The sequence below is a fragment of the Callospermophilus lateralis genome, chromosome 5 (assembly GCF_048772815.1).
Source record: "Callospermophilus lateralis isolate mCalLat2 chromosome 5, mCalLat2.hap1, whole genome shotgun sequence".
Lineage (NCBI taxonomy): Eukaryota > Metazoa > Chordata > Mammalia > Rodentia > Sciuridae > Callospermophilus > Callospermophilus lateralis.
The window spans coordinates 120,818,761-120,841,762 of record NC_135309.1 but is presented as its reverse complement, the minus strand read 5'-3'; the positions used below and the strand labels follow the sequence as shown (position 1 = coordinate 120,841,762).

General features: G+C 38.3%; 1 protein-coding gene and 1 pseudogene across 1 annotated transcript in view; both read left to right on the top strand.

The window, feature by feature from the left end:
* The window catches only part of Rab3c (RAB3C, member RAS oncogene family), a 230,630-nt gene that overhangs the window by 173,675 nt on the left and 33,953 nt on the right, over nt 1-23,002 (top strand). The window lies entirely within an intron of this gene.
* On the top strand, nt 1,627-2,440 carry LOC143399418 (zinc finger CCHC domain-containing protein 9 pseudogene; annotated as a pseudogene).

Sequence of the window (23,002 nt, the reverse complement as noted above, 5' to 3'; positions counted from 1 at the left end):
AAACCATGCTTTCTCCCAAGTGTGTATGCAGGGTGTCAAGCTTCAGGTTCTAGAGGCCATAGCCAGCTGCAAATTCCTCAGCAGGATGTATGTTAACATGTAAGACCTTCTGCTCTAGCATATCACTGAAGGACTCTTCCATACCAGCAGAGTAGTGAAAAATCATGGCGCTTTTCATGTCTTCATATGCAACGTATTCGATTGTCCATCTGAAGTGTATGAAACCGAGCTAGGGATGTAGCTCAGTAGAGTGCTTGCCTTTCATGCTCCAGGCCCTGGGTTTAATCCCCAGCACCACACACACACACACACACACACACACACACACACACAAAAAAAAAGAGTGAGAAATATATGAAACCATTTCCTTAAATAATTCCCCTCGTGTCTCCTTTCGGGGAGGTGGAAGGGACAATCAGACAAAATTCCAAAAGAGGATAAAGAGCAGGCAAAGCACAAAATAGAATCTTCTGGAAAGCATTAATGTATGAATTACCATATGTTGTCTATCATACATCTTTTTTCTGCAGGATTGTATGAAACAGAAAGTAGCAAACTCATACACATCTTCTAGATATTCCAAACTGTAGTTCAGATCATCTAATTAGTTATGCTTTTAAAAGTCATCTTTTGTAGTCTTTCTTTACTAAAAATTATATGCTAGTCCATGTGAATATTTAACTTATCGATACAGTTTTATTATGTAAGGATCATTGGTTTTATTGGTCTTTAGTTATACATGACAGTAGAATACATTTTGATATAATTATACAAGCATGGAATATATGTTAATGACTTATTTTAAAATGACTATTTGTTAAGTGTTAAAATATTCTGGACAAAAGACTAAATGATTTTTTTATTGGTTGCTCAAAACATTACAATGATCTTGACATATCATATTTCATACATTTGATTCAAGTGGGCTATGAATTCTTATTTTTACCACGTGTACAGATTGCAGGATCACATTGGTTATACATACACGTTTATACATACTGCCATACTAGTGTCTGTTGTTTTAAATGTTTCTAACACCTTTATGAGAGAAGTTTTCTCTACCTTTGGCTGACAAAGGAAGTAAGACTCGAGGAGAAGTTCAGTAACTTTCTCAAATTATTTAGATAATAAATGTGGCTTTTGGACTTAGAGCACAGAGGAAAACCCTGTAAAATCCTGTTTGAAATCCTGAGCTCTTTCTAGGGATTCCCCTCCATAGGTCTAGAGCCCAGGGAGTCTGCATTGTTGAGCGTGATTCAGGGTGTTCTCTGATGAAATTTAGAAAAGGTTTATAAGTGTGAGTCTCCCACTCTGGATTTCAGCTCAGTGGTCAGGTAAAGGAAGCCCTCAACCTTGTACAATTTCTGCTATAGCACCTGGCTTCTATCCCCACAGAACTCAGGCTATGGGAAGAAATACCTCACATTGACACTCTGGCCTGCTGAGTAACTGTCTACCAGAAATTTCCTAGCTATAATTTTTTATCTTAAAAAGCACGTACTATTAGATGCATATTGAATGCTGCTTAGAACAAAGGGCCAAAAGAGCTTTGTAAGGTTGGGGGGCCAGGCTTCTCTGGCTTGCTAACTTGACTCCTCTAGAGGATTTACATGGGATTGATGAAACATGGTCAGGTAGGCACAAGTTACTACCACACAAAATAAGAGACCTTTGCCTGCAGCATAATGGGAGGACATGAAGTAGGGGTTCTTGAAGGGAACAAGCCAAAATCTACCAAATCATAAAAAAAAAATTTGAAGTTAATAGTCTCTTTCTTAAAAATGATGCACCCCAAGCAAAACATAAAAAGATCAAAAAAGAAAAAATAGTACTTCAATGAAGATGTGAATGGATTCATGGAATACCTAAAACAGAACTCACGAATGGTTTACAATGGGCAGATGATAGCAACGGACAGCCAGAAAGTAATGGAAGAAACTGCAATTGCTTTAAAGAAAGATGATGGCAAGGAAGATGATTAAAAAGACAAACAGCAAAAAAAGATGAAATAGTATGTTTCCTCTATAAACACCTGGCCATGGAATTTCAGATTGCCCAGCTGCCCTAGAAAATCAAGATATGGGCACTGGAATATGTTATCAATATGGGTCCCCAGAGCATGAAATAACCAAATGCAAGCATAAAGTAGACCCTGCTCTTGGTGAATTTCCTTTTGCAAAATGTTTTGTTTGAGGGGAAATGGGACATCTGTCCCAATCACGTCCTGATAACCAAAGGACTCTATGCTGAAGGTGGTGATTGCAAACTTTGTGGTTCTATGGAACACTTTAAGAAAGATTGTCCTGAAAGTCAGAATTCAGATCAAATGATCATAGTTGGTTGCTAGGCAAAGGGGATGAGTGTAGACTATGAAGAAATTTTGGATACACCTAAACCAAAGAAACCCAAAACAAAAATATCTAAAGCTGTCAATTTTTAATAACATTCAGTACTGTTGTTAATTACTATCAGTCACATTGTTACTTTCCAAATGGTCATGCTTTACAAGTTAGGCTTCCTTAGGATCAAGAACAGTTTACTGCATTTTGTCCCTCAAGGAGTATTTCTACCACTGTTTGGAGAAAATCACTGAAGAAAAGCACAATATGATTAAATTAGATTCTCTGAAAGAACTTGTTTTTAATGAATAGAACGTAGACAAAACTAAGTTATATAGTTGATTGTATATGTATATATATGCGTATATACATATATAGTTATACAGATGATTGTAAACAATCATCTTTTTTTAGTTATCAATGTATCTTTATTTTATTTATTTATATGCAGTGCTGAGAATTGAACCCAGTGCTTCACATATGCTAGGCAAATGTTCTACCACTGAGCCACAACCCGAACCCCAACAATCATCTTTTTTAAAAGCAAATTATGCATCAAATTGAACCACTTCTAAACAAAGCATACTGCTTTGCATCTGTGAATGGATTTTTGGTCATATTGTTTTCTTGGTTTACAATATTATTATTATTATAATAGAAATTTATAAGTTGCCACAAAGTCTATATTTTAAAAATATTGAATAAAAATGTATTTGCTACTTAAAAAACAAAACAAAAAAAATAAGCTTTGTAGAAAGTATTAAGAAAATAGGAGTGGAGATAAAAGGCCCCAGAGAAAAGAGGACAGGCATCACTTAATTCTGTTTATTGGGTCTTCCAGTCCCGTTGCCTGGTGATTTCCATTAATGTACAGCACACTCACAGGAACTGAGATGGCTTTGGACATAGAGGAAAAACTCCATGTTAATGGGAGACAGAAACATAGAAGTTATTGCATAAATTACAGGCACAAGATATACAGAAACACAAAAGAGAAGGCAAAAATTAAAAAAAATTAAAAAGAGGGCAGCAGATATGGAAATGGAGGATCTTGCAAGTAGAGTAAACCATGATTCAGCTTGATAGCATGTTGGTGTGGTCCACCAAATGTTTCATCTCCTTCCCTCTATCATTCCTAGGGCAAATGCAAATCACTGGTCCAGAAAAAAAAACTCCTGTTAGATCTTCATCTCCTCCAGTCAGGCTCATTGACATAATAGGTTCGCCTAGCAATTGCCCTTTCCTGTGAACTCAAGCTAATGTGAGTAGGAGAAGAAAGATTTAATTCCAGAGGGGCTAGGGAACTCCAAGCCTTTTGTGTTAGATCTCTTGGTGTTTATTCCAAGTAACATTTGTATCTTCAGGCCACTCCTCACCTATGAAATTAAAAACTTCTTGGACCATCTTCAAAGAAGTTGCTATGTGGATTACAGATGCAGATAGAATATCTATATAGAATAGAGCAAGGCTAGCAACCTCTATTGCATGGTAGGTCTACATGACATGGCATGCCATGTAACTTCTGTGAGCCTCAGTTTACCCACTTATAATGTGGTAGTTGTGATCCGATGCACAGAGTGGTAGGGAGGATTATGTGAATAGTCTTCTTGTATAGAACCTGATAGATAACCAGGATCTCAGTATGTAGCAGGGCCCTGGCAGGTTCCTGGCAGGAAACAGAATCCATCCCAGATGGTTCAAAGAAAGAGACTTGTAAAGAGATTATTTACAAGAATGTTGGCAAAGATAAGAAAATGGGATAGTGAGACACCTTCAGACTATCATGGCAGGAAACTACCACTGCCCTCAAAGCTGAAGGCAGAGAAGATTTAAAAAAAAAAATATTAACTAACTCTAACGAGAGGAAGAGCTATGGCGGCCAGGTCCACAAGAGCTGTAGTATGGAGAAACTCACTACTCCCAGAGAAGCAGAGACAGTGGCCTCTCTCTTCTCCTGCCATCTGAGCTCCTGCTGGTGACTTCCATTGCCAAACCCAACTAGAAACCACATGGGTAGAAAATCCAGGTGATAGTCAACTTCCCTGGGCACAGAACAGGGCCGAGAAAGGCAGAGAATGCATAGAAAAGGAAAGGGTACACAGGTCCGTAATGGTTATGTACTTGGCAAGATATATTCTTCTGTAACTCATACCCTGTCTCTAGGATACATAAATTATCATCTAGTACCCTAAGAGGAGTTCGTGTGCTTCCCTAAAGGCTTTACAAACTTACTGCCAATGAGGTAATTTAGCACTGAAGAGAAAAGACTCCCTAGAAACCAAAACGAGAAATTAGAAAATAAGCAAGCAGCTCACTGTATATCATGGCTGCCTTGACATGCCATTATTACTCTCCTCCAAGCCTGCTTGTTTAAGTAATGGCTTCTCAATAAACTGGAATTGCCACTCACTGCAAAGAATGAGCCTCTCCCTCCCTCCAAAGGTAGAGAATAGTCAGGGTGATGGAGCTTGTTGGATTTGTGGGTGTGGGGAGCGTGGACCAGCAGAGGAGGTGTCATGCACTGGGTCTTGAGTCAGAAGCAGTGATGTGACTGCAATATAAGCAGCTGTGAATTGTTTGCCTAGTCTATAGGTATTGCCAGTGTAGATATGAAACATCCCTCAAAGACCCATATGTTGAAGGTTTTGTAACAGTAAGTGGCACTATTGGGAGGTGGTGGAACCTTTAAGAGATGAGCCTAGAAGAAGGAAGTTAGGTCATTGGTGTCTGTCCTTGAAGGGGATATTGGGACCCTCAACCCTTTGTGTCTCTCTCTATGCTTCCTGGCTGCCAGGAGAAGAGCAACTCACTCCTACCATGTTGTACTGCTTTACTGCAGGACCCAAGGCAATGGAGCCAACTAATCATATAGGGTGAAACCTATGAAATTGTGAGCCAAAATAAACTTCTCTTCTTTATAAGTTGATTCATCTCAGATATTTGTTATGGTAACAGAAAAGCTATCTAACATTTGAACCATTTTAATTTAAAGGGAAATCACTGTCACTTCTTGTCAGGAAGTGCCAAATGTTGATCTGAGCAAGATTTGTAGATTAGTAGGTGCTCTGCTGCAACATTAAATTAACAAGTTAGCTTCCAGCACATAAGATAAAATAATTATTATTAGAAATAATATTTACTGCTTGTTGATTACTGGTATGATCCAGGAATTTTAGATACTTTTGTTTTAACCCTCACAACTCTAAATGTAGATATTATTTGATTATAATGCATTACATTTCAAAAGTAATAATTTATAGTGAAACTCAAAGGAGAGTGCTTTTCTTTGCAGTTGAATATCAGGTAATACAAGTAAAAGGTAAAATAGAATATCACAAATTTTCAACCATGAATGTAGTAACTGAGTCAAAGATTATCAATGGATAAGGATATTAGAGAATAGAATATTCACACCCTCAAAGTATCATGTCATTGGTTAGTTACATATTGCCAAAAAAATCTTTACAATAGAAAAAATATATAAAAACTATGACTGAAAATATATTATTAATCAATTGAGCAAAGTTAGCATCATCAGTAATGAGACAACAGATACTGTGTTCCTTGTGGTGTATGTAATGGGAAGGAACCAGCATCTTACACATAGTGTTCAGATTGAAAATTTAGCCTGAAATCTGGGTACAAGGAAGCAGACAAATTCAGATATGGGAAATTACACAGCTGGCTTGGACTATTCAAAAATGTCAACATCTTGAAAAACAAAAGGGGGTGAAAGCTCTATATTCAAATAGATTAAAGAGATGACAGCTAAATGTAACATATGAACCTTAACTGGATCTTGATCAGGAAAAAAACAAAACAAACAAACAAAAAACATCAGGTATAAAGATAATTCTGGGCCTGAATGGTGGCATATACCTGTAATCCCAGTGCCTGGGGATTGAGGCAGGAGGATTGCAATTTAAAAGCCAGCCTCGGCAGCTCAGCTAGGCCCTAAACAATTTAGCAAGACCCTGACTCAAAATAAAAAATAAAACCACTGGGGATATGGTTCAGTCCCTGGGTTCAATCCCTGGTACCAAAAAATGGGGAATAAAAAGACTATACTGGGATAATTGGGAAAATCTGAATACAGACCATACATTAGTATCTGGATCAGATTTCTTCATTGATTTAATGGAGCTGTGGTTAGGGAGAAGGCTGTCTTCTATTCTTAGGAGATAACTGTGAAGTATTTAAATGTCATCAAGCCCACAACTTACTTTTAAATAGTTCAACAACCACCACAAAGTGTTATGTAAAAAGAAAAAAAAAAAAAAAAAAGCAAATGTGGCAAAATGTCAACAATTCGTGACCTTGGGTGAAAACTAGATGTGTGACTTCTACTTATATATAGGTTTGAAACTTTTCAAAAATAGTTGGGAGAAAAAAAATACTAGTATTAACCCCACTATTTCAAGAATAAAAACGTAGCTTGAGGCCTCTCAGCTGTTCCATGGCTAGAGCAATATTCAAACCCAGATCTTTCAGATTTCACTAAACCCTTCAATACATTCTGAGACAACAGATACTGTGTGGCAATATGTGAATACAATCAGTGTGAAATGACATTTACTTCTCTGAATTCCTTCTGACTGGAATAGACAAGGGCCCTTTCTTCACGGAGCAATGAGGATTTGGGTTTGATTTACAGGTGTTCTGCCCTCTTTCCACACCCACACCCCAAGCACATCCTTCTTCTATGAATATTACAGAAAGCGTTTTGTATTCATTCCATGTCAGTTGTTAAAGTCTGATGTAAATTCTTGGGGAGCACTGGGACCTAAATTAATCCTGAGTTTTCATCATCTATGGACACAGAACCTGGCAGATGACAGAAGACAACTTTGAAGACGGCTTTGATAGAGGTCAGCGTCACACACAGTTATTAAGGACAAATTTATACTGATAGCACCAGAAAAAAGGAATGAGGAAAGGGCATTTCTTCAAACCAATTGGTCCTGTTTCTTCAAAGAGATGAGCTATTTATGAAAACAGTGATGTACTTTATCTGGTGCATGTGAGGTGACTAATCATTTTTATAATGTACTCAATTGAATTAGAAACTATCTGTCTCAGGTAATGCTTATTCCTTGTCCCTGAATTTGGATAAAGCTGCCTAGTGTCCCCAGTGAATGATGTCTGAAAGTTTAAATTTCCTTTTCTATCTCATGCTGCTGCATAATAATATATTCCTAAGGCATTTATAAGACTTTCATTTAAATGTTGTCAGTCAATATAACCAGGCACACAGGAAACACATTATTTGTGGTTCATGGGCCACAACCCCACTTCTTTCATGTGTGGGTGCCCTCTGTTTGTACTCTACACTTAGTCCTTGCATTCTGTGAATTGCTGACAGGAGCCAGATCTTTTTTTGGAAAGCGTTTTGTGCAGAAGGAGGGAAAAGCTCACAGTCAGCTAGTGGTGTCATTAGCAATTTTATTCTTTGTAGAGCAGGAAAAAATAATCAGGGTTTTTAAGCTATTAATTCTATAGGCTAGTACTTCCCTCACACTAGGAAATGTTTATTTTCTCCATCCCTGAAGATGGGTGTTTTTTAATGTTTAAGCAAATCCCTGCCGTGTCTTTGTCTCCATAAATATAATGAAAAAGCTGTGTTTCCATGCTGCCTGTGGTGAGCACATCAGGGCACAGCCTTGCTCAAGCGCCACAAACTCAGGGTGAAGGCACAGAAAAATCACATTTTGTGAGGGACCGTCCACATTTTATTTTTCTAAATGGAATTCTTTAGTGAGCTTAAGGAAAAGAAAAAAAAAAAACAATAAAGAGAATGTGGGAATCTGGACGGAATCAGCATCCCCAGGTACTAAGCTTAGCTCTAAGTGACCTTGAGGAGTCCTTTCATCTCTGTGGATATAAATGCAACTATATGTTCAGGCTTTCCCCAGCCATTCTTAGTGAAATATGGGCTTACCACATCAATTTGGAGCTACTATCTTCCCACTTGAACTGATTGGGATTTTTCTTATAGTGTATTCTGCAGGATATACCCTTGTTTGCACTTGGCTATATTTCTGAAGTTCAGTGTAGATAACACATTATCAGTATAGCTACAAAGCCCATAACAGTCTTTGGGAATATAGCACCCCTACAAGGAATTTGGCTGTATGTCTCTCTTCTTTCTCCCCAGAGCTCCCAATCTCTAGAGCTGGGGTGTGTTATCTCTTTCTTAGACTCTGCAGGGTTTCTAGCAAAGAAAGATGCAAGTTCATGCCTGAAATAAGAAGCCACAAAGCTAAGACCAGAAGTCTCAAAGTTGCAAGGATCATCTCTATAGCCCTGAGCATAATCAAGTGTATATTGAATGGTGAGTGGTGGAACTAGGGATCACAACAGCATGCATTAATCTCCAAAGCAGATCAACGCACGATGCTATAGGCCATGTGGTGCCAGTATGAAGTGAGAAACAATGGGAACCAGAAAACAGTCAATCATTAAAGTCTAGATTCCTGCAAGGATTTTGAAATTCTAAAATCCTGATGTTCTTTCTTATTGAACATGTCATTGTCTCATACTCATAGTATGGGTAATTATAAAAATTATGGTATTTGAAATAATATCTCAATCCCAGAAAGGGAGTCTTCTGTTTTCTGGCTGGAGGTCAACCTTCTAGATTTGGACTATCTCCTGCAGGTCATAAGACCACCATTGCTTCACCCAAAGCTGAGCTCTTGAAATGGTGCAATGTAACAACTGGTTATAACAAAATAATGTTTCTAGAAACCAGAGAAGACTATCAGAGGATGTGTCAAATTCAATCCTCAAATAAATTCCGAAAAGTGTAAAGACCTCCAAGCTTTTGACTTTTTAGCCTTCACTCCCTTAACAACTGTTCTTGACATGGTGCCACAGCAAGAAAGAAAAAAAAAATGTGGAGCTGCAGTTTTTTCTATTCTTCATAAATCCAGCATCCAAACTGTACTCATATGAAATGTGTGAAATTTTACCCTTAATATACAGTGTACCTTCTGAGTGAAGCATTAGATGAAACTTTTTCCTGTGAATTATTAGTCTAATAGAATGTAATATAAATTTAGAAGACTTAACAATCTAAGGCCTGGGGCTGGGGTTGTGGCTCAGTGATAGAGTGCTTGCCTAGCATGTGTGAGGCACTGGGTTCTATCCTCAGCACCAAAAAAGTAAAAATAAATACAATAAAGATATTGTGTCTATCTATAACCAAAAAATATTTTTTTTAAAAATCTAAGATCTGAAAAAAAATGCTATATTTGAAAGTTAAAACAACAACAACAACTGTACTTTGTTGTACTAAATCAATCTGACTTTTACCCACACTTAGAAAACCCCTTAACCCTACATATTATGTATTAGCTTCTTTTTTCTTGCTTATAATAGACTCCATATACATTACTAATGGGCCAACACACATTAGTTCCAGGTTCAAAGGCTTGACAAATAGGCCTTCTGCCAGGTTTCTTTATTGTTTGTACTTAAGATAAAATGCATTTATAGGCCAGTGGCTGTGTGTTCGTATTCCCAAAGGACAGAGAAATCATGCAGAAACTTCACATGCAAAGAAGAAGAACAGTCATGGCTGGTGACATAGGAATGATAATGACTAGACTGGAATATTTTAGAAATTATAGTTAGTCTTGGAAGTAAGCAGTCAATTACTTGATTCCATCTGCTGCTGGGGGGGAGGGGGTGGCGGGGAAAGAAAGGCCCTAAAAAGTATTTTCTCATTTTCTGTGGTGGGCTCAGAGTCTGCATAAAGGAATTACTGTAAGAGAGGAATTCAGCAGTATATGTGCCGCAGTCTCTGGCTGGGCACAAATCACGAGCCACCACACAGATTGTAGATTCAAACAGCAATTCTTTATTCCCGATCTCACACCGGCCTTCTACAAACACGTTCTGGGGAAATCCACGTTCTCTGCCCAAATTCACACTCTGCCCAAATCCACTACTCCTGGGCTTCTGTCTCCTGAAATATACTGTCTGACCCTAAGAACTCAAGAGGAACTCAGCAGCAGGATACGCCCTATTCTAAAGGGGGAACACCCAAATCTCCTATTATGCTAAACCGCCCTATTCTAAAGGGGGAACACCCTAATCTCCTATTATGCTAAACCAGGAACACCCTAAACATGGATCCGCCCTGGTCCTTGAGCAAGGTCACCTTACATGCAATGTCCTGCAAAATGTCCTATTTCCATGAGTCCTTCCACTAAAGAAACATGGGGGTACGCTGGCAAGGAAATTGTCATACCTACTTGGCTGATGGCTCCCAGCATATATGGGTGTATATAAAGATATATACTGAATTCACATAGGTTTAGATAAAAGTTCTGATTAAAGCTAAGCTGCTTTAACAGAAGGACCCTCAAATACAAGGCCAAGTGACACAAGATATTGTTTCTGTGTTCCATTTAATAGCACAACTAGACTATATTAGGTGACCTTCCACAAAGTCCTACAGGGCCACAAGTTCTTTCCAACTTGCTAACATAATCTTCACCAGAGTGCTAATCTCATCTGTATATTAGAAGCTGGCTCATAGCCTTGGCCATATTCCTGCAAAATAGGGTACATGAGGTGGCCAAGAATAAGCTCTCCCTTTTGGGCAAGCAAAACAAAAATTATTCCTTCCATTTTATACTGATTCCATCGACCAGGGATTAGCCACATCTGTGAGAAGGCTGGGACATGGTGTCTCCAGCTGTTGGCTAAGCCCCAGAAAGGAGAAGAAGGAAAAAAAAAAATGGTTTGGAAGAGCTCAAACAGCAGTCTTATCTGACTTGCAGGTCCCATTATTGAGTCATTCTTATTTTCAACTAGACTTCTGATACCAGCAGTATTAAGCAGGCAAGCTCCATTTGATGAAAAACAACAACAACAACAACAACAAATGTTAATGAAGTAAAGCCAGTTCAATGCCTGAGGCTAAGAGTTTAGGTTTGGGGTTTTCTCTGATGAGATTATAAGTGTCTTTTTATTTTTATTTTCAGCAACTGTCCACAGAAGTGTTCAAAAAACTTACTGATAAACCTATGCTATTTGCTGTCAGTAATAAATAATTCTGTTACAAAACCTGCTCTATACTTGTACAAATAAAAACAGATTCTGATCATCTGTGTCAGTGCATATTCTCATGACTGGTTTGGTTCTGCAAATGATCCAGGACTTTGTTAGTGTCATATCTGCTGCACAGTCTCAAGTAGGGTGATTTATTAGGCAGTCAAGTTAAAAAACATAAACCCTCCATAGAATAGGCTTAAAGGATCAGCAAGATAAATGTACCTAGAACAATGAACTTTAAAATAATTCAACCCAACTCTGAGCTTCTTATAAATATGAAACTCTTACAGACTGTCAGGATCTTCAGCTAATTGTTCTTTTTCTAAGTCTGGTTATCTGCCAGGGATTTCTTCAGTATAATTATTGGAACATGTCTTAAGACAATCTTTTTTTTTTACTTCTAGAATGACTGGCAAAAAGAAATGACCAGTCATCTTTCTTGTTTTTCTCTGCATTCAGGTGCCAGGAGCTCCATGAATTTTAATCAGCTTTTAAAATCAGAATGTTACCTTTCTTTCTTACTTTGCTTTCCCCAGGACTCTGACCTTGCAGAATCCCCAGGAATTTCTCCTGTTTCATTGGGTTTTCTTTCCCCATGGGCAAACTCCCAACCAGGAAGGGGTCTGAAAAGCTACTGAAGACTGAAATCAAATCACATGAGTTCACAGTTGCTTTTTTACACCCAAAGAGATTTTTGTCATATTTAGCACCATTGCTAACACATCTTTAGCACTTTATTTGCTATAATGGCAAGTTTGGGAAATAGTGTTAAGTAAAAGCTGGTTTGGCCTGAATACTGAAGGGTAAAGAAAAAAAAAGAAAAATCACTATACACAGTGTGTGTATGTGGCGGGGGCGGGGGGGGGGGGGGGGGGTGCCTGCCTGTGTTTGCACATACCAATAAATGCTCTCAGCCTTTCTGCAGAGCAATATTCATGCACAATTTCTCAAACTATAGCATCCCTGGTGTTAATAAATGCCTAAAAATAATATTTATTTTTGTTTATTCAGTATTTTTCCTTTTGTATTTTAATGTCCACTGGTTAATACTGGATGTTCCATATTATTGTACATATTAAACATTGCAATACTATAAAGAAAACCTGGGGAGAAATAAAGGTATTTTTAATTTATCTAGGTTCAAATTTATCCAGTTATCTAGATTCAGTTTCAGAAGTAGAGTGGTCCATTTTTACCCAACTGTACTCATTCAATCTGTCATTTACTAAATACTTAATTCAAGAACGACAAAATACTTTGGAAAAGACACAGACATCTAAGCTCTTACCATTTTCAAAATTCCAACTCCATAGCTCAGAAGTAAAGAAATACATAGAATGTTTTAGAGCAAGAGTTGATATCCTTTAGAATTAAAAGAGTAGTATGGATAGCAGGTACCATAAGAGCCAGGGAAATGGAAAATATCAATTAGGAAAATATCAATTAAATAAAGTGGAATTTGAGCTGTGAGTTGAAAGGTGAGCAACCCTAAGTATGTTGAAAAGAATAAGACGGCATTTTAGGGAGAAAATAAATGCCCAGATAACAAGTGGGGCTATTTGGGGAGAGCATGAGTGCCTCGGAGAATGGAGGAGTAGCAATAAATAGTACTGAGATGGCAAAGAGAGTGTCCCGCCTGCAAAGGAAATGTTCATGGAAGATGTATGTGACACAGTGCACAGGCTCCGACCTATGGGAATATGGAAGGGAAGATGGCTGTGGGGACATGGGCATACCTGAACCCATATATGACCGGGGACATAACTTTTTCAATTTAGTTTCAAACACATAAAATATTCAAGTTTTTAGCAAATGGAATATTTAATCCCCTTCTTGTTTTTTCCAATATCTTTAAACATCATGATGGTAAATAGGTTCTCATATCTAACAGAAGTTTTGTAAGGGAAGGAGTGATAGGGGGTAATATCTGATCTTCTGGGATGAACATTTCTTTAGAAGTGAAGGTTGGGGCTGGGGATGTGGCTCAAGTGGTAATGCGCTCACCTGGCATGCGCAGGGTGCTGGGTTTGATCCTCAGCACCACATAAAAATAAAGATGTTGTGGCCACCGAAACTGAAAAATAAATATTAAAAAATTCTCTCTCTCTCTCTCTCTCTGGAGCTAAACTCCCTAGAATTATGCCCCACACCTCCATTTATGGGTTGTGCCATTCTGGGCTTATTTTTAAACTCACTGCACCTCATTTTTACACAGCAATAAAATGAAGATAACATTAACCCCATCTTGTAGGGTTACTATGAATATTAATTGACACCAGACATGTAAAATTTTCATCAAATTTTCATAGTACTCAATAAATACTAGTGATTGAGATTATTTTAAGGAGGAAGAAAGAACCAGGCAACCACTGAGTTGATTTTAGAGTAAAAGAAGAGGGAAAAGACTGAGTGAAAATCTGATTGCCTTGGATATATTTAGTGATAAAATGATTTGGGGAGTTTTTGAAACCACAGAAAGGAAATCAGAACATTTAAACTGATTCCATTTAGTCACAAACCTGTGTGGCCCCAGGAAAACAGGGGGCCAGCATAATGTTGTTGGTTTTGTTGTTATTTAATCTGGAAAAAATGCCCCCTACAAAAAGATCATTCTACCAAAAAATGTCTATTCTCTATGGTATTTGATTATAAGTCTTTTTTGCTTTGCCAATAAAGGAATATCTATAATGTTCAGCTGTTACTTCCTGATTTGTGTTTGTTCAAAACTACCTGAGTGGGTATCTGGATTTCATTTGAAGCAATTAAACTCTAACAGCTTCTCCTTCATATGAAGGTGAGGCATGAGTTCCCTGGATACACAATTATTTAAGAAATCCCAGTGAGATGCAAGGGCCTGTGCCTGTAATTCCAGATACTTGGGAAGCTGAGGGAAGAGGATCTTAAGGCCAAGGCCATCTGGACATCACAGCAAGAAAGAAAGGAAAGAAGGAGGAGGAGGAGGAGGAGGAGGAGGAGGAGGAGGAGGAGGAGGAGGAGGAGGAGGAGGAGGAAAAAGAAATCCTTTGTTTTCATTAGAATTGAGTTTCTCAATCATGGCACTATTGACATTTTGGGTCAGGGATTCTACACAGGGGAATGGGGACAGATGTCCCATGCATTGAAAGGCCCTTAGGAGCATTTCTGGCCTCTGTCTAGGACACCCACTAACTCCTTTTTCCCCTAGTAGTAACAATCAAAGATTTCTCCAGACAAAAAAAACCATCAATGAAGAAGCACTTTGTTATAACCATTGGATGGATTGCTTATGTTTCTTTGAACAGAAGATTGTAGCCAAAATTGATACTGGTACTTTTAGCCAAATAAAAGTAAACCAAATCTTCCACAAAATGGACTCATCTGTCAGAAGGTAACCACTTCCTCTGTACAGTACTGATGGCAGGTCAGTGGGGGAGTGAAGCAAAGAGGCAAACAAAAATTGGAGGTGTCTTTATGACTTAGCATGGTTTGAAATGTTATTTTCTAATCAACTGGAATGGCCTAATTGTACTATCAACACATCTTCTGCAGAATAGGAAAATAAAGTGAACAAATGTTTGGCTGTTAATTAGCTAGTTTTCTTTTATGAAAGATGAATTTCTATCTCACACTTTCATAGCCAATAGGCATGTGAATCCATTTGATACTTGCTGCCCTTGCTTTTTCTGGTATGATAAGCTGTTTAAAATTTTTTTTACTTGATTTTTGATTAACATGTTTTAGCTAAACATACTAATACAGTTCGATGGATTATTTTAACATATGCATGAAGTATCCACAGATGAAACTATGATATGCTTTTGAAGGCTCTAGGCAGGATGTCAGGCAAGAGGGCATCATATGAGAAGTGGGACCTTAACAACTGACAATGACGTGTCTCTGCCTAGAGAGTTAACGTAGCCATCATAATTTATAAATTCTAGAAAGATTCGTTTTAGCTAACTAGATATATATTGTCATCTGTGAGGAGGTCAAAGGCTATGTAATAGGCTATAGTTACTCTCTAGTTGGTCTAGTTCATGTTGCTATAACAAGATACTATAGACTGATGGCTTAAAATGGGAATTTATTTCTCTCAGTTTGGAGTCTGGAAATTCAAGATCAAAGTGCAAAAGATTCAGTTCCTGGTGAGGACTGTCTTCCTGGCTTGTAAGGGAGACCTTCATGCATCCTTACATAGTGGAGAGAGAGAGACCCCCCATATCTCTTATTTTTAAAGCACCAATCACATAATGATGAGGGCCCACCCACATGACTTTATCTAAATGTAGTTATTTCCTAAAGGCGTCTACCCTCACGCTATTATTGCATTGAGGATCAGGGCTTCAACATAGGAAGTCAGAGGGACACAACAGTATCCACTAGCACAGTGGGCCCTACAGAGTAAAACCAATGAAGAAAGGAAAGAGAAATAGAATTGTCTATAGGAGGAAATAAGTAATAGTAAACAGAAAATTTAGACCCTGTTAAGCAAAATTAATTGACTCACAATTCTGAAATCACAGAGTTTACTAAGATATTTGATCCCTGTAGCTGTTCTTGGGAAAAACCAGATGACTTGTGAAATGACAAAATATGATGTGACATTTCTGGACAATTTCATACAATGCGCAGAAGAATGTTGCAGAAAGAATAAATGCTCTTATCTAACTCCCAGGGAGAAAAGTAAGCGCTCAAAGATGAGGTTAAAGACAAGAAAATTAGATATTTGTCTCAGGAAATAGAACTAACATTTTCAATCACATCATTGAAGTATCCTCCACCTCATTATTTCAGGTTGATTTGGTAAGTAAACCCATAGGGTATATCTTATGCTTATGGGTAGCTAGATTAAGTGGCCCAAGAGTTCTTTTCAATTTTTAATTTCTTTAACTTGTAACACAATTAAGTAACTTATAATGAGAGACAGATCATAGAATTACTTTGAAGAGATGCTCCTCGTGTTTAATTTGTATTTGATTCAGACTTAAACTAACCATTTTGAAAAGCTTTTTCTTCACTGAATTATTTTCTGCTACATGGTGGATAGTCATTCTTTCTTGTTCACTGTGGTTTGCTTTGCTTCAGACTATTATGATATTTTAAAACATGTCTAGCCATAATCACTGAGGATGCTTCCCAGGTATTAGCAACGTAATCATCTCTTCTGCTCTCTTGACTTAGCATTTTAACAATGAGATTCATAAAAATTCATTTGCAGAGCAAACAGTAACTCTAGTTCTATGAGCCAAATGTGGTGGTCATGGCTTTCTTCTTCCCTCTCTGTGCTTGCTTTAATAGGAAAAATCATGTTGTTAGTGTAAGAAAAACAGACCAAAAGCCAAGTCAAGTCAAGAGTGTGATGTACCCAGGGAATGCTGATGCTCAGTGTAGCTGGAACACTGGGCGTGAATGGAAGGGAATATAAGTTCCAACAACAGAATTGATAAAGAGAATCACAACTCCAATATTGAGTTGACATATTTAATCTTGACTAAAAATAGTTTTATCTCAAATAACAATAGGACATCTCTAGAGAATTATGGATACCCCTGAAAAGATACTTTTGACTTCAAAATATCAGCAAGGAATTTTTGCCTGTAACCTCCTTGGAGGTAGAACTTTGATGAAACAAAAAAGCGTTTCTAGTTTTGAAAGCATTTTTTTTGTGTGTGATTTTTTTTTTAAGAAAAAAATGCCTAGTAAAAACACAAACTAAAAAATGACAAATATTTGCCCCTGAATTTCAGCATATTTTAAAGATAGTTGTAGATAGGCAAGAAAAAGCAGTATAAGAATTCCAGCCTCTACAGGAAATTCCCCACATTCATACTTCCCTAACTGACATTGAAACTTAAAAATTAAAGCACATTTATAAAATAAATAAATAAAAGGCGTGTTGAAGTCCTAATCCCCAATATGATGGTATGTAGAACTGGGGGTCTCTGGGAGGTAATTAGCTTTAGATGAGGTCATGTGGATAGGCCTCCATTATTATGGTGTTGGTGCCCTGGTAAGAGACATGAGAACAAAATATCCCTCCCCCTGTCTCTCTCTACTATATGAGGATGCACAAAGGTGTCCCCTGCAAACCAGGAAGAAAGCCCTCTCCAGGAACGATATTTGCATGCCCTTTAATTTTGGATTCCCAGACTCTAAACTGAGAGAAATAAATTCCTATTGTTTAAGCCACCCAGTCCAGAGTATCTTGTTATAGGATGCTGAGCTGCATAAGACATGCTGTGTAGTAGCTACACTACTATTTAGGAATAATTGATCTTTCTGGAGTGGATAAATTATGAAGGGGGAAACTCTAGTTTTGTGGTGTTCCTAGAGCCCACAAGATGGGGCAGCTGCCCTTTCTGGAGAAGGTATAGAAGCTGAGCAGGGAAAGAAACACAGCCTCTTCCTCATCCCTCTGTTCAGCTTCCTCCCATTAAAACCTAGCTGGCAATGCAGCCTGGGAAACAGGGACTATTGACCCAGCTCCTACCCATACAGAACACAGCACAAAAAGGGCAAGAAATGCATTCACGAGCAAATAGACAAATGACTGGCATATCCAGAAAAAGCCCCACAGGAGACTAAAGTGCTTCTGTTGGTACAACAATCCTGTTTTCCTAGAAATAACTTGAGTTTTGTTTTGTTTTTTTCTGTTTTGAGATATGGTTATTACTAGTTGACACAATTCACTCAGGGGATATGGTGTTATTGGACAATTTCCTCTGAAGCAGTAACTGAAGGGCATGAGTATACTTCAAGAATGATGTTAATACATGCATGAGGTGTATCTTCATTTAGTTGATATATTGCTCTCACACATCAATTGTAGCTTGCTTACTCTCTTATTTTAATAGTAGACTTCTGGAACTTCTCCCACCAAAATGGTGTTACCCTGACCTTGTCTGCCTCTAAGGAATACAGTATAAACACAATCCTTCTGATCATCCAGAGGCACAGAGAATAGAACTTCATCTGAGCATCAGAACTGAGCATAGGATACAATGAACCACTTGTCCACTGCGTGATAAAGCATATTAGCAAAAGTGCTGTGGCTGGTATGCTCAACCTGCAGCTGACCTATTATGGGATGCGTTATTTGATGTGAGATCTGAATAGCAATTACTCTCTGCAACCAAGGGCAAATGGCAACTGTAGGGCTTGGCCTTTTCATATTTTCTGAGGCCAGAGTTCTCTATAATGACAAAACCTCATTGCTCTGGTTCACTTAAAAACCACCATCATTTTGAAGGTTATGTTATGTGTGAGGTGTGTGTGTGTGTGTGTGTGTGTGTGTCTGTGTGTGTGTGTGTGCATGTGTGCATGCAAGTGTGGGAGAGACAGATATCATACAGTGGTTTTTATGACAATTAACATAAAAATGCTTCAGAAATGTTTAATAGGAGGAGTTACAAAGATAAATGTCTTACTGAAAGAGAGCAGATAGTTTCAACTCTTTACAGTTTATTTTACCAGAACCCAGGACCCAGGAAAGGGAGAGTGGCCCCCACTTAAGTTTATTACTTGGCCCTGAGGATAATGATAATCTTTCCTTGCCTCCCTGCTTATCGTTTTACTCCCATCTTCTGCCCAGTCTCCAAGACCTAAAACTAGCTGGATTTATACCCTACCCCATTTCTCTCAACTTACCCCAGAGCAATCTGAGCTGAATTCACAAAAGCCATGGCAGCTCCAAGACAAATCCCTAGACCCACTCTCTCTCCACTGCCCAGGGCTCCCTCCTTCATTGCCAGGCATAGTGTCCCCAGCCAGCTTCACATCATCATCTCCCCTGGGAGCCTCCATCAGCTGTTCACCTCAAAGGCCCCTGCCCCCGTAAGAGCATTCAGGAGCCTCTGGATCTTTGGACAATCACCATGGGCCTCTGACTGAAAAGGCTGCCATTCCCCTGCCTCTCTAGTGAACATGGAAGCCTGAAGGCAGGGGATATGCCCTACTTATTTCTATCTCCTCACCCAGTCCCATACAACATGTGGTCTGAAAACCTGCTGCATCTGCATCACCTGGGTGCTTACTTGTAAAGCGCTCTCAGGCCCACCCCAGATCTCCAGAATCAGAATATCTGGGCTTGGGGTACAAGAAGCTGTGATTCTAATGCCTGCTAAAGTTTGAAGAGCAACACCATGTGCTACAGACATCAGTGTCTCATGCACAGTAGTTGTTTCATAAACACATGCTGCTTTGAGTGTCTGTGGAAGCACAGGGTGGAGGCAGTCTGCAAGTGAGCTCCCAAACAGCAGAGACCACCTCTTTCTTCTTTACGACTGTGTTGCCAGCTTCTTGCCCAATGCCCAACATTGTATAATGCATTCATTGAGTTGAAATCAAATAAGGTAGTATTTTTTTTATTTTTCTCCCATACTAACATTTTCCAATTAGAGGTTACAAAAAATCAAGAAAAATCACAATGAGGACTGTTTAGAGAATGAGTTTGGAATACTATGTCAAAGCCATGTACATAATTATATCAGTTTACCAGTGATACTAATTCTTTTGACTTAATATAACATTCCAGAGTTTCAAAAGTCTTGAAAATATGGAGGGAAGATGAGCAGTCTTTTTTCCTCCCTCTTCTAAATCAGGAAGCAGAGATTCAGAGATATCTCCTAATCAGATACCAAAGAACTAGAACCCAGGACGTTGAGCAATTCTATTACATGTTATGCAAATGTTTCTGGTATTTTACCCAAAATAAATCTTCATTTTACAGTTTTTTTATTAGCAAAATGGGGAAAATAATAGTACATACCTTCAGTGTCGTTCTAAGAATCGAATAAAATGACGTATGTGAAATACACTGCCTGAAACCGAGTGAGGGTTTGATAAATGAAGCTACCATTTCATTACCATTTATTTATTATTATATGTTTGCATTGATGTAGTATAATTGTTATATATTTATGGTTATTGCAACACACTAGCTTCCATGAAAGAGACCAGTGCACCATATATGAGTTAGCAAGGATCAGGGTCTTCCCCCTCTCAGAAGGCATTTCTTGCTAACTTGAGGGGACACTGAAGGAATCCAGTCTGACTTGAGGAGTGTTTCTCAATGCTGCCCTCCAGTGGGTCTCTACTGCGACTGAGGATGGAAAATCTACTGTGGTCAAAGGGCTTGCTGCCCTTCTTATATACAGATTGTCTAATCATTCCAAACACAAGCCTTCCACCATCAGATGTTAAGTTATTATGGACAGTTTTTTAAATATGGTAGAATCACAAATTCCATCCACATATAGAATAAACACATCAATGATATTATTTAACTGATGACTTAAAGATGGAACTATTAGAATGCTGCCAGGGCTCCAGGGTATATTCAATGAACATACACACAGAGGCAATCAGGAACGCTAAAACACAATTACAAACGTTGCAAAATGGGTTAATATCCATGGGTCAATAATCAATTGCCTTCCACCAGACTCCATTCATTTGCATTTCTTTCTTTCTATTAGCAAGAGCTCATTTGTGTTCTTTTTTTTATTGTTTGCTTGTTTCGTTTTTTAATTTATTTATTAAATGATAATAGTGGAATGCATTACATTCATAATTATCCATTCATAGCACAATTTTTCGTAACTCTGTCTATAAAGTATGTTCACGCCAAATTATACTATTATACGTGAGCTCTCATTTTTTTGCATTACAATTCTTAATACACCTTAATACCACAATTTATCATGTCTCTGTTTGTATATAAGGTTGGTTTACACCAAATTCACATCTTCATACATGTATTTTGTATAATGATGACCGTGTACTTGTGTTCTTATCAGTTTTTTCATCTATGAAGTCATAAATTAGCTCAAAGATGATGAGAGATGAAGATGACCAGGAATGGCATGCTGTACTGGAGCACTGGTCATCTTTTTTGCCTACTTCAAAGTCTTTCACAATCTTTCCTGATAGTGGAACCTCAAAAGAGTAGTCTAGTGTTTGGAGACTAATAGTATTTTCAGTTCACTTATTTTCCTGCCAGAAAAAGAGACTTGTCCTCTGCTCCGGCCCTAGGGCTATGAAAAGGAAGTAGAAATTTCTGGTATTTGAGTGCATGTAAAGCAGATAAGAGACCCTAAACCTAGCTTCCTCTATAGCAAGCACTAACCACTAAACTGAGAAGACCACACATCTTGCCAAAGACCATTAATTTCCCCAGGGACAGCACAATCTTATCACATTTGAGGGGATAAAAAGGTATCTCTATTGACATGACTTAGGCCTTGTTCTCTGGTAAAAGAACAACTCAGACATTCTTGGGCTGAGCCACATACCTGCCCAGGTCAGAATTCCTTCCCCTCCCTTGTCCAGAGAGGGTCTTGCTTCACCTACTTGGTGTTGTTTATTTTTTGCATAAAAGGAGACAGATGTCCAATTGCTCCTACCATACATATTCTTTTAAAAATAGAGTTTGACATTTTATGAAATAAAAGTGAGATCAGAAGTTGTAAGGGAAGCATGATGGAAATGGGTGAAGGTTTGGATTTAGACTAACAATGTAGAATCAGATGTGGTTCAAGATAGTTCCAGGACCATGTGGACCAAGAAGACAGCTTCTTGAGTCCTTGAAAGGAAATCTCAGCATTGGCTCTCAGCAACAGACCTACTGAAGAGACCCTTAAGGCACATCCAGTTCTGCTCATTCCCACACACAGCCAAAGGACACTCTTGTATTTAGGGGTTTTGATTTTCTCCAGGAGATATATACATATATATACATATGTATATATATGTATGTATATATGTATGTATGTGTGTATATGTATATATGTATGTCTATATGTATGTCTATATGTATGTATGTATATATGTATGTATGTATGTATGTACATACATATATATAATTTTTTTGTTTTGAAAAGATGATCAAATATTTAGCATATGAATTTCTTACAGAGTTCCATATCCAATAAAATGTAGCCACTTTCTCTCCCCTCCCTATGGAAGAAGACAGCATATTATAGAACAGCACTCACTAGGAGCTTCAGGCTATAGCATTTCAGTAGGTAGTTCATCATTTTGGTGGAGTCACTTCCTATCTGGAATCGCAGCTTTGTCATCTACAAAATGAGGGGATTGGAGTAGGGCCCTCCCAAAGCAAATACTCCATGATTTTGAGATGCTGAGTGGCTCCCTGAGGTCATCCTGATTATTGGTGCAGGATCAGAAAGGAAAACGTGACTCTTCCAGACTGAAGTGGATAGCTGGTCACACAGATGGCCTTTGCAAGAAGCAGAGGTGCCAGCACTTGCCTTTCCTTACTGTGGACACTGCCAGGGCATGAAGGAGCATGGAAGACCTGGACCATCATCACATCTGAAAAGGGTGGTGTAGTGGGAGCATTGCCATCACTTGAGATGACCATCCTCTTCCTGTGCTGCTTTCATTTTATGCTTATATTCTAAATTAACTGGGCTTTTTAGGCATTTATTCTGTAATAGACAGTCAGTCAATCATTTCCTGATTTATTCAATCATTAATTCAAAGTTACTATATGAGCACCTTCTGAATGCTGGAGACACAGTGGTGAATAGTGAGGTCCCTGCCCTCACATTAGATGTAGTCTAGGAAGGATACGGACAAATGAGGCGTCATGGTGAGTA